Source organism: Pelecanus crispus, chromosome 2, assembly GCF_030463565.1.
Source record: "Pelecanus crispus isolate bPelCri1 chromosome 2, bPelCri1.pri, whole genome shotgun sequence".
NCBI classification, from domain to species: Eukaryota; Metazoa; Chordata; class Aves; order Pelecaniformes; family Pelecanidae; genus Pelecanus; species Pelecanus crispus.
This window is the reverse complement of record NC_134644.1, coordinates 156,820,387-156,838,034: the sequence shown is the minus strand read 5'-3', so window position 1 is coordinate 156,838,034 and position 17,648 is coordinate 156,820,387.

Sequence of the window (17,648 nt, the reverse complement as noted above, 5' to 3'; positions counted from 1 at the left end):
TCAGCCAGGCAGCTTTGCAGCCACTCTTCCCCAAGTCTGTAGCACTGCATGGGGTTGTTGTGACCGAAGTGCAGGACCTGGCACTTGGCCTTGTTGAACCTCATACATTTGGCCTCGGCTCATCGGTCCAGCCTGTCCAGGTCGCTCTGCAGGGCCATCCTACCCTTGAGCAGGTTGACACTCCCCCTCCAGTGTGATGTCATCTGCAAACTTACTGAGGGTGCACTCAATCCCTTCATCTAGATCATTGATAAAGATATTAAACAAGACTGGCCCCAAAACTAAGCCCTGGGAAACACTGCTTGTGACCAGTCACCAACTGGATTTAACTCCATTCACAGCAACTCTTTGGACCCAGCCATCCAGCCAGATTTTTACCCAGCGAACAGTATGCCCATCCAAGCCATGAGTGGCCAGTTTCTCCAGGAGAATGCCATGGGAAACATTGTCAAATGCATTATTAAGGTCTAGGTAGAAAATGACCATAGGATTCTGTTATATTTTTATACATCTGCTAAACACTGCCACCTGTCCTGCAGGTGATTTCTGAAGGACTGTAATATTTCATAGGATAATAGGGTAGTTCGAGTTAGAAAGGACATTAGAAAATCTCTAGTCCAACTTGCCACTCAAACCAGGGTGAACAATGATAGTTTTGAAGCCATAGTTTCAATTATTTCTGTTAGTTTTCCCCTTACTTTTGACGGTGCTGCAGAATGCATTCATTGGGAGTTAAATGTGGGTTTATAAAAATGATATACCCTCTTCTTTTCAAATAACTTATTATTTGCTTTATTGATTGATACTGAAAACTCAGTTGATGCTTACATAAAGCTGCCTATTATATCGCCAAGGTTTCCCTTCTGACTATTAATGATCACACCATTTGAATATGCTCATTGATTAGCCTACTCATGATCATAGAATCAGAGAATGGTTTGGGTTGGAAGGGACCTTTCCTATAAGCCCCCTTTCTACATTGAAAGGCCTCAAAAAGGTCTCCCTGGAGCCTTCTCTTCTCCAGGCTAAAGAACCTCAACTCTCTCAGCTTTTCTTTGTAGGAGAGGCGTTCTATCCCTATGGCCATTTCTGTGGCCCTTCTCTGGACCATCTCTAACAGATTGTTGTGGTTTAGCCCCAGCCAGCAACTAAGCAGCATGCAGTTGCTTGCTCACTCCCCTTACCCTGATGGGAAGGGGGAGAGAATCGGAGGAGTAAGAGTGAGAAACACTCCTGGGTTGAGATAAAAACAGTTTAATATTTGACATAAAGTAAAATAGTAATTATAATAATAATAATACAATAATGATAATAACAATATACAAAGCAAGTGATGCACAATGCAATTGCTCACCACCTGCTGACCTGCCACCTGCAGACAGTTCCCGAGCAGCGATTGCTGCCCCCTGGCCAACTCCCCCCAGTTTATATACTGAGCATGACGTCATATGGTATAGAATAGCCCTTTGGTCAGTTTGGATCAACTCTTCTGGCTGTGCCCCCTCCCAGTTTCTTGTGCGCCTGGCAGAGCATGGGAAGCTGAAAAGTCCTTGACTAGCATAAGCAGTACTTAGCAACAACTAAACCATCAGTGTGTTATCAACATTTTTCTCCTACTAAATCCAAAACACAGCAGTATGCCCACTACTAGGAAGAAAATTAACTATCCCAGCTGAAACCAGGACACACCTCCATGTCTTTGTTGTACTGGGGACACAGAGAGCTGGATGCTGTTCTACAGGTGCGCTCTCACGAGAGCAGAGTAGAGGGGGAGAATCACCTCACTCAGAGGAGTTTCTGGCCATGCTTCTTTTTATGCAGCCCAGGGTATGACTGGCTTTCTGGGCTGCAAGCGCACATTGCCAGCTCTTACCCAATTTTTTGTGCACCAGTATCCACCTACCCAAGAAGTGATCAGAGTCATCAATGTCTCGTTTAAGTAATAAAACTCATTCACCTTCTCCAGGACTCAGAGTGGCAACCTAAAACTCTTTGGAGCCTGCTAAACATTTGTGAAAGAACTGTACTGCCTTCGTCCTGTTCCCTTCTCTGTTGGGAAGATCCTTCACAATCGTTTGCAATCTAAATTGTGTCACTTCTGTGCCCTTTTGCAGATCATCCTAGAATCATTCGAACTGTATAGTTTCAGGAAAGTGATGTTGAATGCCTTTTGGTATTTTAAGGACAAAAAAGGCCTGTAAAAGTGGCTAAGCATATAACAGTGGTATTTTACAGGCAACTTCACTAGGCAAATTGAAATTTTATGGACAATTTCACTAGGTGAATGTAGGGACCTGTGCCTCCATGGAGTCAAAAGATACATCACATATATTTTACAGTGGTTGACAAAGCAGGAAAACCATGGTCATGGATTCTGCAGGGTAAGTGTGTCTCAGAAATATATACAATTCCTTATTTCCTCTACATGCCCCTATAAACACAAAGACTGGCAAGTGCTCTATTAGCAAATCTAGTGCAGGAATACACACATATACAATGCCTAATCCATCAAACCTAAGATCTTCCCAGGTATTTTAGATATTATTGGGATAATCAATGGGACTTTGTTATTGCTGTGTGTTCACAGATCTGAACATAATCTTATCTCATAGTCACCATCAAACTATGCACGTTCATTTCTGGTTGCCTGGAGTCAGTAGCCAAAATAAATTATGCCCCTAAAATTAATTGCTGGAAAAATACATATTAATCTCAACATAGTTTAACCCTTCCAAAACAAGCAAGACTGGACTGAATATGAAGGAAGTCAGATAAAAAACTTAAATGATATATTTTAAGTCTATTGAAATGTGAAATTTGCATTCTGAGCTAGATTTGTCAAAAAAAGAATGTTCAGAGTGTTGTACTCTACCCATAATTTCCACTCAATTAGCAAATCTCTGAAAAACCTTGATTTGTTTTTAAGTTTTAAATACAATGGCAATATAGAACGTGGTTGCTAGCATTCGAATTAGGAGATTATAATTCAAAACATTGGGGTCTCCACCAGCTTCATTGCACTGATTGTATTTATGGTTGCACTCAATGATCTTAAAGGTCTTTTCCAACCTAAATGATTCTGTGATTCTATGATTCTGTTTTAATAAATTATCTTATTGTCTGAAATTTTAATCTCTTTCCTGTGACCCACAATCACCCTCTCCCTCTTTTCTCAATACTAATTCAATTGTTTACATGACAACATAATATTTGGAAAGTTTTAATGTCCTTATCTTTTCCTAGTTTTACTTAGCTACTGGAAACAAGAGAACATTGTCAGATGTCAGTTAATCCCCACTGAGCTGCAAATAACATTTTAGGAAAGACTGCAGTTTTGAAAAAGAAGCGTATTTATTCCTGATATCTTTTAGCTGAAGCAACACAAAGTAACGCCTCATAAAACTTATAAATAAAGTTAATGATGAGTTCATAACTGACAAATGTTTAGTCTAATAACTTTAATTATACACCACTATCAGAGGGGAGCAATTTACTGCCTAGTAAATTAGTCCCTATCCTACAATTCTGCTTGTAAATTTGCCCTGTTATCATAACAGAGTATTACACAGTTATGACAGTCTTGCTAAAGGAACTGTGCCTTTCATTTGGGGAATCGGTGTTATATGACATAATTAAATGATTAAAGCTGATAGTAATTTTATATAGAAATTCTACAGGGAGTATCAGTAGAACAACTAAAAAAGGCAAAATGTGAGTTATGAAAATTTTAAGAGCAAGAGTTTTGTAATACACAAATTGAGTATTCCATATTTTGCTCTCTGTGTTGAGTGTGATACAGTTGTTGCATCTGTTACGTTACACATAATTTTCTAGAATTAGTGACTTTGTTATGATTGTCATACAAATTAATAAAAAATTATTACTTATTCTGTCTCTCTCGACAATAAATGCTTACTCACAACAAAAAATGATGAGGTCTATCACATGTTTTTTCCTGCAATGTTTTTAATTTATTAATATATGATTGTAGTGGTTTTAAGTATGTAATTAGATAATTTTGGATTTATGTAGTTTAACCAATTTCAGAATAACTTTTGCTAGTATATCTAATATATCTAAATACCACAATCATAGGGTACTTCCTTAATAGTTAGTGAATAAAAATCTGTATTGATAAAAGGCCAGATATAACATTACGTGATTATAACACTCTGTGTTAGCCTTTACATTCATGCAGACACAGTAAATGTTTTGTAATAAGGCTAGCTAGGAATCTAACTATCTGTTTGCATGCACATTATATCATTTTACTTTGCCAGTACCACTGAAAGCATGGGACCATTGTCTCTAAGCAGTATGATGATGTTGCACGTGTCATTTTCATTGATACTAGCTTATAATTTGAAGCCAGAAGTTATGATGTAAAACTGGATATTAACATTATAGAACAAGAAACTGGCTTTAACATTTTCATATAGTCTGTGGAAGACAGTATCTTCTAACACTGAAGTGTTGCATTGCCTGCAGCTGTCTTCTCAGCAAGACAAGTAATTATTTTCTAAGATTCAGTATGTTAGGCTTGATAGCATCCATTTAAAATGCTTCATTGTCTTTAATTTTGAAGTTTCAATGAAATTGGATTAGCTTCTTAAAGAAGACTAGACTGATTTGCTAAAGCAATAACAGAAGCTCTGAAAACTAAAGTCTTCCTCCCATTCCTTCCTTTGTGAGTACTGTACATGCTTTGTAAGCAGTAAGTTTTCCTAGTTCAGATTATACAGTAGATTCCTATTCTTGTTTTATCACATATCTTTCTTACACCTATTTTGAAATGTTATTATGAATTTTTGTTTTCATTGCTGCTAAAGGGAGCTGAGCCAGAATTTTTTTTCCTTCCTCCTTAAGTTTTTTGAAATTTAAAATATTTCTTATTCTGCATCCAGAAAAAAGTCAGAAAGAGAATAAGAAATAGTCCAGAAGCCATTTGAGTATGTCTTTTAATAAGAAAGTGTGATAACAAAAGCTCTGTTTTGCCTGATTCAAACAAGAGATTTTTCATTTCACCGCTAATCATCTTACAGAGGCATACCAGCCATCGATGTTGAATGTTGTGGAACATGATACTGCCATTTCCTTTGCATCAGAGCAAAGACAGAAACCTGGATTTCCCGTTTATCTGGTGGCTTCCCTAACCACTGGCCTACTGCAAGGTAATGTTTTGGTTTTCCCAAAGAAATAGATGAGGTTCAGAACCCTTTTAAAAAATCTGTGTAACAACTCCTGTCTAAACTTTAATGTTCCTTCTTTTGGTGATGCCATCAAAAATAAAAACTAACCTTTTTTTTCGCTTCCTATAGAATTGTTATTGAAGCTAGGTAGGAATGCAGGATAAACCTGTAGAAAGATATATATTCTGTTGTAATCTGTGGTATATTGTATTCTTGTGTGGGTTTGGAATAGGAGGGTTTAATCTGCTCTGAATGAATGATGAATTACCAAAAAGGCCTGTTAAAAAAAAAAAAAAAAATCACTGACAATGCATAACCCACAGTTCTATAACTGCATACCTCAAGCACACATTTTCTGATTCTTTGTTTTCTTTTCATAAATTTCATTTAGCAATGCATTAAAATGTGTCAAGGTTTCTCAGCAGATTAGCATAATAGATCAGCTTTACAAAAGGATTTAATTTGCTAAAATATGGGTTGCAAGTTTTGGAGTCTTCCTTCAGAAAACTGATCATGTGTCAGGGCCGTGAGTGCATTCCCCTCAGTTGGGTCTTTGGTGACCTGGGCTGCCGGCCAGCTGAGGCAGGTGCAAGTGGCAGACTTGGTGATGCCTCAGGAGAGTTAGGCCCCTCTTCTACTTGGGGCTTGCTTTCAAATTGAAGATCTCACCCTTGGTCTCTGTCTGACCAACATGGCACCTTTGCCTTGAGCCTGGTCTCATACCTCTGACCTGGCCCCCAGACTTTTCTTTCTGTCTCAAGCTTGAACCTGTCCTCAACTGTGGGTGTGTAGGGTGAGCACCAGACTCTAGGATGACCCAGCTCCTGCCTGCAGAGCTGCCCTGCTTACCTTGCTCAGCCACGTGGGACTGCACCCTGCTAGCTTATTCCCTTCCCTTCTTTGACATCCACCCCTCAGTCTCCTAAGCTTGCAGAGCCACCTGGCTCTGCTGCTCCTTGGCATAGGTGTGGGAAAGTAGAAACAAGTACAGAATGAAGAGCCTTATTTCTAGATTTTTCTCCACTTATAAAAAACCCAAACCTACGTGTAGAGAGAGTATGCTTATAGCATCAAGATACATGAGGAGGGGAAGAAGGTACAGTTAAACATACCATTAGGTAAAATACTGTTTCTATACCTGTGTGGTGCTTTTCATCACTGCATATTATGTATGAGGTTTAACAAGGCCAAGTGTCGGGTCCTGCACTTCGGGCACAACCCCATGCAATGCTACAGGCTTGGGGAAGAGTGGCTGGAAAGTTACCTGGCGGAAAAGGACCTGGGGGTGGTCGTAGACAGCCAGCTGAACATGATCCAGCAGTGTGCCCAGGTGGCCAAGAAGGCCAACAGCATCCTGGCTTGTATCAGGAATAGTGTGGCCAGCAGGAGCAGGGAGGTGATTGTTCCCCTGTACTCAGCACTGGTGAGGCCGCACCTGGAATACTGTGTCCAGTTTTGTGCCCCTCAATACAAGAAAGACATTGAGGTGCTGGAGCATGTCCAGAGAAGGGCAGCGAACCTGGTGAAGGGTCTGGAGCACAGGCCTTATGAGGAGCGGCTGAGGGAACTGGGGTTGTTTATCCTGGAGAAGAGGAGGCTGAGGGGAGACCTTATCGCTCTCTACAGCTACCTGAAAGGAGGTTGTAGTGAGGTGGGTGTTGGTCTCTTCTCCCAAGTAACAAGTGATAGGACTAGAGGAAATGGGCTTAAGCTGTGCCAGCGGAGGTTTAGGTTGGAAATTAGGAGAAATTTCTTTACGGAAAGGGTGGTCAATTATTGGAACAGGCTGCCCAGAGAGGTGGTGGAGTCACCATCCCTGGAAGTGTTCAAAAAATGGGTAGATGTGGCACTTGGGGACGTGGTTTAGTCTAGTCTACCCTTGACTTGGTTTAGTGTGGACTTGGTAGTGTAGGTTAATGGTTGGACTGGATGATCTTAAAGGTCTTTTCCAACCTAAACGATTCTGTGAGTCTATGATATTAAGACATTTACAAGTGTTGATAATCTGAATACTGGCAAAATAAGACTTCATCAATGATGTAGTTTAGAATAAGGACTGTATTGATATTGCTTCTCCCTCTTACTGTTTGCATCCTAATATGCATTATTCCTAGAAGTTGTACCTGTATGCAATGTGTTAGTTATAAAAAGTATGATTACACGCCTTCTAAATGCATGATTACATGCAGACTGACAAACTGAAAAGCCAAACTGACATTAAATTCTAATCAGTCATGCAACTGGTGAACAATACAAAAAATTATAGTGTATTGCTAAATTTGATTTTTTTTCCAGCTCTGTTATCAGGTTTTGTATCTTCTGTTGTATATTTTGTAAGCTTTTTGCTATTTTCTTAAATAACTCCAGCTTGCTTAACTTTACTGTAAGCAGCTTTATTTTGAAAATAGAAATGTGTTTTCAGGGTTTTCTGGTTTTAGGATAATCTTCACAGTAATTTTATGTTACCTAACAAACAAAACTAGTGTGCTTTTGAAAAAGACTCACCAGCTAGGACCTGGTTAGCTTCTACTACTGTCTTTCTATGTTATATGTAAAGAGTGAAGTAGATGATATCTGGAGTTTCAGACTTCCCATTAAATGATCCTGAAGATTTACTAACTCTGAAGTTTGTTGTAGGCATCTTTAAGCATGAAATCAAGAAAATAGGTAATTCTTAGTTTTATATTTTAGTTTTAAATCATCTTATTAGTTTAAAATCCAAATGTATTTACTTGAAATTGGTATTTGCATAATTAAAAATCTTAATTCAAGGAAGGTGCTATCCAAACCATCTGACATATATTTACTGTGAGTTCTATACATATAATACTATTCTATGTGTTGTTGTTTAGTTCAGAAGACTATTAATACTGTAATACAAATAACATTTAGAAATCCAATATCCATTTGTGTTTTCAGACGAAGGTGTTATGATTCTTCTATGGAAAAGAATAAGAGATTCAGGCATTTAAATAACAAAGCTGAACAGATGCACAACGTGCTGACATCAGAATCTTGCCGACAAAAACTATTTCCTGTGCAAATTTGTTGTATGATAAAGAGTTTTCTCTGTGCCTTAACTATTGCTTTTTTTTAAACATGGTTTGGTCAGTCCACATGTACATTTACTGCTTAGTTGGTAAGACAACTGACAGAAAGGGATACTGTGGATTTTTTGACTGATAGTGAAAAGCAGTATAAGGGTAACACACCCATTCTTCCATATCTCTTCCTTCAGACCAAATGTTTCTTTTTTTTTCTTTTTTTTCCTTTCTTCAGGAGAAATTACTAAATCTAACTTAAAAACCTCATAGACTGTGACAACAGTAAACAAAAAGACAAAAGAAAGAAACAGTTAAAATACATTTTATCACTGTATATTATCAGAAGACCTGCATAAGCCAGATACCATTTACAGTATCGACAAAAGACAAGCCAAAGATTGTACCATCTCCAAAATTTCTTCTTTTCTTCCTGATCTTTTCCTTTGGGTTTGTCTGAGGTCCAGCAGTGGTAAAGCCTGAGCAGAAATGTTTTGCCTCTTTTGCTCTCCTCTCTGCTTATCTTCAGAGCACTGTTGTCCTTAAAGGGGGCCTACAGGAAAGATGGGGAGAATCTTTTTAGCAAGGCCTTTTGTGACAGGACAAGGAATAATGGATTTAAACTAAAGAAGAATAGATTTAGACTAGACATTAGAAAGAAATTTTTTACAATGAGGGTGGTGAAGCACTGGAACAGGTTGCCCAGCAAGACAGTGGAGGCCCCATTCCTGGCAACATTCAAGGTCAGGTTGGACGGGGCTCTGAGCAACCTGATCTGGTTAAAGCTGTCCCTGCTCACTGCAGGGGGGTTGGGATGGATGACCTCTAAAGGTCCCTTCCAACCCAAAGCATGCTATGATTCTGTGATTCTATGATTCCTTCTCAGATTTCTCTGATCACAGAATATTTGCTTAGAAACATAAAATGACCTAAGAATATTACCCTGAATGTCTTCCATTTAAGATTAAAGTGATAGTTTGGGATACTTGGGAATGAAGAGGCCTAGAACTTCGTTTAGTCAAAGCAGTTTTCTGGTATCCATATTCCAAGCAAAGAGGAAAAATAACTGAGTAATCTGCTTACAGATTGATCAAGTCTGGTTAAGAGCCTAAAAATGTAGAACAGTAAATGTATTTCAAAAGACGTGTAATGTGATTTTGACAACTCCAAATTATAAATCTAGTGTAACAATACCTAAAGCTTAAAAGCAGATTTTAAAAGAAAAAGTAACTTCAGACATGCAGGACCAAAATAAATGGGTTTTTTTGAGATAATTAAAATATTCTGGGACTTACTTGTCTGAATGTCAGTGAAGCCTTCTACTACTGAAATGAAAAATTGTTAATAAAACTAAGGAAGACCAAGATTCATAGATGAAATTTGAGGACATAGTTTAGTAAGTAGCATTAGAAGGTAAAGTATTAGCTTGGAATGAGAACATTGAAAATATCTACAAGAATTCATCTAGTTTTGTGTTAATATTCCAATTAGTCACCAAGGCACAAAAAATAGTAGTGTAGTAATGAAATCTGCTGACGGCACAAAGTTGAGACACTTTATCAATACAGAGGAGAAACAGGATATCACAGAAAAGGAACAACTGGAGAAAAAGGATAATTATAAGAAATGTAAATTTACAGTCTTAGGGTCTATTAAAATGCTGTAAGCTGTCGTGCTCATTAATTGGAAATAATTGAGAAGAAAAAGGATGTGAGGATGTGGGTGTACTTGATGAAAGCAGATCATATAACCAGAATACTCCATGACAGATACTTTCATCAGGAATTGAGAAGTACTACCTTTTTATAAACAGGACAGCAGAGAACTCATTTGAAATTCTGTATACAGCTCTGGTTCTCTGTGGTCATGAAGATGAACTGAACTGGAACAACTAGAGATACAGAAAAGCAGGATGACTAGGAAAATGGAAAACCTGTCTTATAAGCAGACACTAGCAAAATAAGAGAAGGCTAAGAAGGGACAAAATTCTTGTCTATAACTAGCCATTACCTTAACAATGTAGTAATAAATCTTATGACTTAAACCCCATACTAGAAACCTTAGGGAGTGGCTCTGTAAAATGCTCTGCTTTGAACATCCTCTACCTGCAATAATATCTTAGATCCTCTACAGTAATTTTTTTTTTTTTTTCCTATTCCACATACCTGACTAAAATATTGTATGTAATAATAAAGTTGCTGAAATATACTGTGTCCAGGTATTTTCTCTGTCTCTTAAACCCTCTTTGCAATCTTGTTTTCAAAAGAAAAAAAAGTAAAACTGTCTGAATGCAAGCCTGGGGATATTATTTATGATTTGCTGTAATTGATGGTCAAAGACCATTACTATGAGAAAAAAAAACTTAACTTCACTAAGAGCTCTCCATTTCCTCTATCTGCCTCAGCACATCAATATTATTATTCAGGTGCAAATCCTCTACATTTCAAGCATTAAAGTTTCATTGTCTTTTGTTTTAAAGGCATAAATCTTTTCTAAAGATACACAGTGTTAGGAATGTCACAATCCAAACCAAGGGCAGCCAGTTGTTATGAGTCAATTTCTTCACCAGATGTTATTGTCTAATTAGTAGTATAGCACTTACTCAAAATTTTCACTAATTCCCAAAACTAGGTATAAAATGGTTTACATTTTCAGGAATGGGAAGTCTTATTCCACAAATATTTAACCTATTTTCTTGCCAAATCTTAGGTTGTAGTTTTCGTTTAAATTAAAGAACAGGGATTTTTTTAATGTGTAGTATTTCAGTAATTATTAATGTTGTTAAGGTCAGGCCAAATCTGGGACTCAGGGGAGTTGTCCTCACCAGTGTGTTTGCTGCTGTTCCCCTTTGGATGTCCAGATGGCAGCAAGTCTGAGCACGTGCTCCAAAAATACAGGTACTCGTGCACACAATGCAGCCATCCACCTACAGATTGACACAGAGAGAGAGCAGCGCTTTTCCTGGCACCCACTTAAACCCCAGCAGCACTCACAAAGATATGAACAACACAGCCAAATCCTGTTCCTTTTCTCCAGCTCACTAGGGCAGGAGTTCCCCTGTTAGCACTCCCCCGCCCCCAACAGTTTCTTGGTCCACCAACACATGCACATCTGCAGGTCCCTCAAACCCTGACCAGTCTGTCCCAATCACATCTGCCCAGAGTCCTTGCCCATGCCCTGGGTTCTGTTTGTCCAGCTGTCAGTCCTGACCCTGCCTTTTTCCAGACTCTGATCTCCTCTAACTTGTTGGTCAGTTCAGCTTGAGGATAAGAAACAAACCACACACACAAACACACACATACATGCATGCACACACATACACACATACACAGAACAGAGCTGGTTGAACCTCTTCAAGTCTGTGCTGTACTGTTTTCTTCAAAGACCCAACTATTAGTGACCTAAGAGCTCTGGTCTTTGTTATTTTCTCAGAAGTCCACTCTTCATTATGGTTTGCGTACCCGGGTTTTTAATTTATTATTGTCCTTGTTTCTTGGTTTTGCCTTTATTGTGAATAGCTGTCACCAAGATATCCTTATAAACCATATACCATACAAATATATAGCTATACATATATTTTAACTTGAAAGTACTCATCATAGTCAAATCAGTTTCAGGATGCTTTTAGAGAGCAGTACTACATAAGGCTCTCATAAGATGCAGAGACATGTTTTTATCTGTTGAAAAAGGGTGAAAACTGAAACTTGGAAGCCAAACGGCTACTAGAGGGGAGGGAATAATTTCCTGTATCTCTGGACTGTTTTAAGTCATGACTTCTTTTAAAAAAATAAATCCTGCCAGAAAGAAGCAGCTGGTTGCTAGAGATCCAATTTAAAAGCATTACAAAATAATTAAAATATCAGACTGACCAGCAGATTTTGGACATCTTGTCCTTGTTGGTAATTGTACAAGAGAGAAAGGACTGTACATAGTGATGATCATATAGAAAAAGTTTGTAAGCTAATGTTATAATAAGAGGTTGATCTCATTTATTTCCCAGAGAGAGACTTTGAATTCACTGCACAAAGAGAAGTATCTGCTTTAGTCTAAGAAGAGAATTTGCTAAATAACTTGCAAAATCAGTGAGTATTTGTACATCTTATGCTGTAACATGTGCTTATTAAGTGGCATTTTTATATTAGCCTGCTGAAATACTCTTACTACTAAACTGAAAAGAGATGTTATGTTACTAAATGGAAAAAAGCAGTTTTGCTTTCTTCAGTGTATCAACAACTGGATTTGTAAATTCTTGTTTTGATAAAAGACTAGAAAGCATTTAGCCAAGGTAGTGTTTTCTTATGCGTGTAAAGCTGTTCTATGTAATAACACCCACCTTCTCCCTCAATTTCCTATAAATAGTGATAAGTAAAAGTTAGCAAGTCAATCAGCAAGGTTTTTCCTCAGATGTTAGCAGGGACAGAATTTCACCTAGGAATCATCACTTGTTTTAAAATGATCCTCATCCCTGAGATTTGCCTTCTCTTCCCCCTCCAGTACTGTAAACAGGCTCATGGCTACCAACCTTTGATATTTTGAAGTTGGTCAGTTATTGTGCACAGTCACATAAATGAAAACAACATTGATTCATTGAGTCAACTAAGAGTGAAGGTGCAAGAGAAGAATTGAGTCTTCTCCACACAAGTTAAAAAGTTGCAGAGCTTTCATGGTGATGTGATTTTAAACCATTGAATCAGGATTGAAGAAAACCTTCTACTCATGTTTTAACTGAGCTTATCTCAATTAGCATAATGATTTGGAACATAGTTTTAGTTAAATGAAAATAAACAGCTTTTCAATTCCAATAATTACTGGTGCAAATGTCAAATAAGCAAAGCTTCATAGATTTACTTTATTTTTTCTCCTGTCTTTTGTCTTTGACTTTGTCTTCTGCCCCTCCTACCACCTACTGTTTCAATCAGAAACTTCATATAAATCTCAGTCCCTAAGCTCAGATGTCCCCTTCTGTATATATCCATTTTCTTCATCCTTGTTATCCAGTTTCATAATCCTTGTTCTATAAGCCTTGCATCATCCTTGTCTAGTCTTCGACATTACTGGTACTAAAGTATCTGAGAATCTGCTTCAATAATCTGTAATACTGTTTCAAGGAATAAGAATAATCCTTTAAGTGATGGTTTTGCTTCTCTGTTTTTTTAATACAATACCATTTACCTACCTAATCTTGTCAATTTAAATAAATACTCTGTGCTGTTTGTGGCACTAGCTGGGTCTTATAATCCCAAAGACAAACCCATTTGAAGTTTTTGGGTTGTGTAGGCTCATACAAAATCTTACTTCCCAATGAAGTACCTGATTAGTGAGGGGTTGCATAACAACATCTCAACTTGTTCTGTGGAATAACTAGTAAAACAAATAGTTTGAAAGCAAATAATTTATTCAAACGTGGCTTTAATAGATTTGTCTATTGATAGTGTTTGAATGTATTTCTTTAGGGCTAAAGCACAAACTATCTCTTTCATAACTGAAGAATCCACATAAGTGACAAACACCAATAAATAGACATGGGAGTGAAACACAGACTGAGAACTGTACTCTAGGGTTTTATAAGACGTAACACTGACCGAAGCTTCCCTATGGTTAGAATATGATAGACTCCAATGAGCTTGATGATGTTCAGTAAAAATGGACTTTACACAGAAAAAAATGCTGTAAGAATATCAACAAAGAGTTTCTGAAGTAGAAAACAAAACAAAATATTTTGTATTCTACAGAACTGTTAGTGAGTGTCTAGTTGCAAATTTTCAAACTTTACATGAACAGGAAAACGAGAATTTGAGCCCTGACCAACTTAAATGACATCAAAGGAAGAAAGAAAAAAGTAGTAGGAGAAAGAAGAATTAGGAAGACAAAAGAAGTAGTAACAAGGCAAGAAGGAAAGAGATGGAATAAGCTGAAAGTGATGTACAGGCTTCTGTAATGGGCAGGGAACAAACTTCAGTTACTAAATAGAGTGCTAATAAGAGCCAGGCAGATTCAGTAAAAACATTGCCAGAAAATATGTGGCTATGGCTGACAAAAGTTGCAGTTTTCAAAAGCTTTCAACACTACCTATTCTCTACAAGTAGGGACATTAATTGGAGTTTTTTTTCCCCCTGATTCTAGTGAGAGCATGCAGCTAAACACCACACAGCTGTTTGTTCACTCCCCTCCCCCAGCAGGATGGGAGAGAGAATCGGGGGGAAAAAACAAAAAGTAAAATTTGTCATTGAGAAAAAGACAGTTTAATAGGACAGAAATGGAAGGGAAAATAATAATAATAATAATAATAATATTATTAATAATAATAATAATATACAAAGTAAGTGGTGCACCATGCGATTGCTCACCATCTACTGACCGATGCCCAGTCAGTTCCTGAGCGGCTATCACTGACCCCGGCCAACGCCCCCTAGTTTATATACTGAGCATGACGTCATATGGTATAGAATAGCCCTTTGGGCAGTTTGGGTCAGCTGTCCTGGCTGTGCCCCCTCCCAGTTTCTTGTGCACCTGGCAGAGCATGGGAAGCTGAGAAAGTCATAGAATCATAGAATCATAGAATGCTTTGGGTTGGAAGGGACCTTTAGAGGTCATCTAGCCCAACCCCCTGCAGTGAGCAGGGACAGCTTTAACCAGATCAGGTTGCTCAGAGCCCCATCCAACCTGACCTTGAATGTTGCCAGGAATGGGGCCTCCACTGCCTTGCTGGGCAACCTGTTCCAGTGCTTCACCACCCTCATTGTAAAAAATTTCTTTCTAATGTCTAGTCTAAATCTATTCTTCTTTAGTTTAAATCCGTTATTCCTTGCCCTGTCACAACAGGCCTTGTTAAAAAGATTCTCCCCATCTTTCCTGTAGGCCCCCTTTAAGTATTGGAAGGTCGCAATAAGGTCTCCTCGCAGCCTTCTCTTCTCTAGGCTGAACAATCCCAACTCTCTCAGCCTGGCCTTGTAGGGGAGGTGTTCCAGCCCTCGGATCATTTTGGTGGCCCTCCTCTGGACCTGCTCCAACAGGTCCATGTCCTTCTTGTGCTGAGGGCCCCAGAGCTGGACGCAGTACTCCAGATGAGGTCTTACCAGAGCAGAGTAGAGAGGCAGAATCACCTCCCTCGACCTGCTGGCCACACTGCTTTTGATGCAGCCCAGGATACGGTTGGCTTTCTGGGCTGCAAGCGCATGTTGCCGGCTCATGTCCAGCTTTTCATCCACCAGTACCCCCAAGTCCTTCTCCGCAGGGCTGCTTTCAATCCCTTCATCCCCTAGCCTGTATTGATATCGGGGGTTGCCCTGTCCCAGGTGCAGGACCTTACACTTGGCCTTGTTGAACCTCATGAGGTTCACACAGGCCCACCTCTCCAGCTTGTCCAGGTCCCCCTGGATGACATCTCGTCCTCCTGGTGTGACAACAGCATCGCTCAGCTTGGTGTCATCCACAAACTTGCTGAGGGTGCACTCGATCCCACTGTCTATGTCATTGATGAAAATGTTAAATAGCACTGGTCCCAGAATGGACCCCTGAGGGACCCCACTTGTCACCAGTCTCCATGTGGACATCGAGCCATTGACCACGACCCTCTAGATGCGACCATCCAGCCAATTCCTTATCCATCGAACAGTTCACCCATCAAACCCATCTCTCTCCAATTTAGAGAGAAGGATGTTGTGGGGGACTGTGTCGAACGCTTGGTTGGTCAGGCAGGACTTACTCCTTCATAGAAAGCCACTAAGTTGGTCAGTCAGGACTTGTCCTTGCTGAATCCGTGCTGGTTGTCTCGAATCACCTCCCTGTCCTCCATGTGCTTGAGCATAGCTTCTAGGAGGATCTGTTCCATGATCTTCCCAGGCACAGAGGTGAAGCTGACAGGTCAGTAGTTCCCAGGGTCCCACCACCTTCCCCAATATTGATGTGAGGCTGACCAGCCTGTAGTTCCCCAGACCCTCCTCCTCCTTGCCCTTCTTGAAGTTAGGAGTGTTATTTGGTTCACTCCACCTACAGGCAGCATGAGAAGAACAAGGGTAAGTATTCCAGTCTCTACCTTATGCAGTCTTCTAACACTATTAAAACAAACCTTGAGTCCAGAAACATCTCCAAGTGGCACAGAGTGTCCTGACTTTGTAGTCATGCTACCAAAAATCCCAGTGCAGTGTCCATTACACTGACCTTACATTACATTAGTAACACCAAATTAATAAAAATCATCAAAGAAAAATAATAATTTTTAGAACCAAGAGTGTCACTAAATTCCAGGGGTGGAAAAAACCTTGTGCTCTGCATTATAGCCACAGTTTCATATTAATATTAAGAGAAACTCTGTCATGGCAACTGAAGCAGATGAGCACAAATTAAAGCAGTCCTGAATTTCTCTAATGATTCTGAATGGCAAAGCTCTTTTTTTTTTTTTTTATTTCCAATTAAAATAATCTACACATCAAGAATGGGCACATGCTGCAAGTTTTTAATAGTAAGTCACTACCTATTGAGACAACTTCTCAGAAAATTTGGTGTTTTTTCTGTCACTTGAAGCCTTTAAGACTCCTAAAATTATGGAATGTCCTCACTGAATGTATTTGATGAAGAATGTACTCAATGTGAATTTTTGGCCTATGTTATACATAAGACTGGATATGTGATCATAATAGAATTATTTTAAATGATACTTAAGTAAATTGCCCAGAAAATGTTGAAGTATCTTGACCGAACTTATGGAAATATATAACAGTTCTTATCTACAGATATTTTAATTCTCCAGCTGTTGTAAACATCTTTGCCACAAAGTTATTGGCCCTGTCCATGGTCCAGTGCAACAGCTGTCCCTTTTTTCCAACAAAGTTTTCCAGTTGTTCCTGATCAATTCTTTCTACTTCAAAGCTTCATGATCATCTAGATCATCTAGCAATCTTCAATAGTTCCTTACTAAAATGAATCTGTTATTGCAGAATTTAGGTGTCAATTTTAGACTAAAATAATGTGGGTCAGATTTCCCCTGTTAACTTTTTAATAACTCAGTTCAGAACCTAATTTTTGTAATGGTATTTTGTTATAGGGATGGAGAAGACATAATTCCAAGCCATTTTTTACCTAGCCCTAATTTTCAGTAACAGTCTTGCTTAAATGTTCCTGCTCAATGACCAACTAATAAACACCTGAATCAGGCATGGGGCTTGATCAGTCCAGCTTTTTTGCAGTAGTATGTAACAGCAAGAATTCCTCAGCTTTTCCTCTGTTCAGAGATATTATTATTCTTAACTCAATTATTAGCATGTCTAAAAAATGTAATTGCTAGACATGTCAATAACAACAACAATAATAACAACCAACACAACAACAGCAACAACGACATATATATTTACCAGCTTTATACTGTGAAAGTAATTTAAGAGTACTACTTCATTCGATAAAAGTTGTATAGAGCCTAATA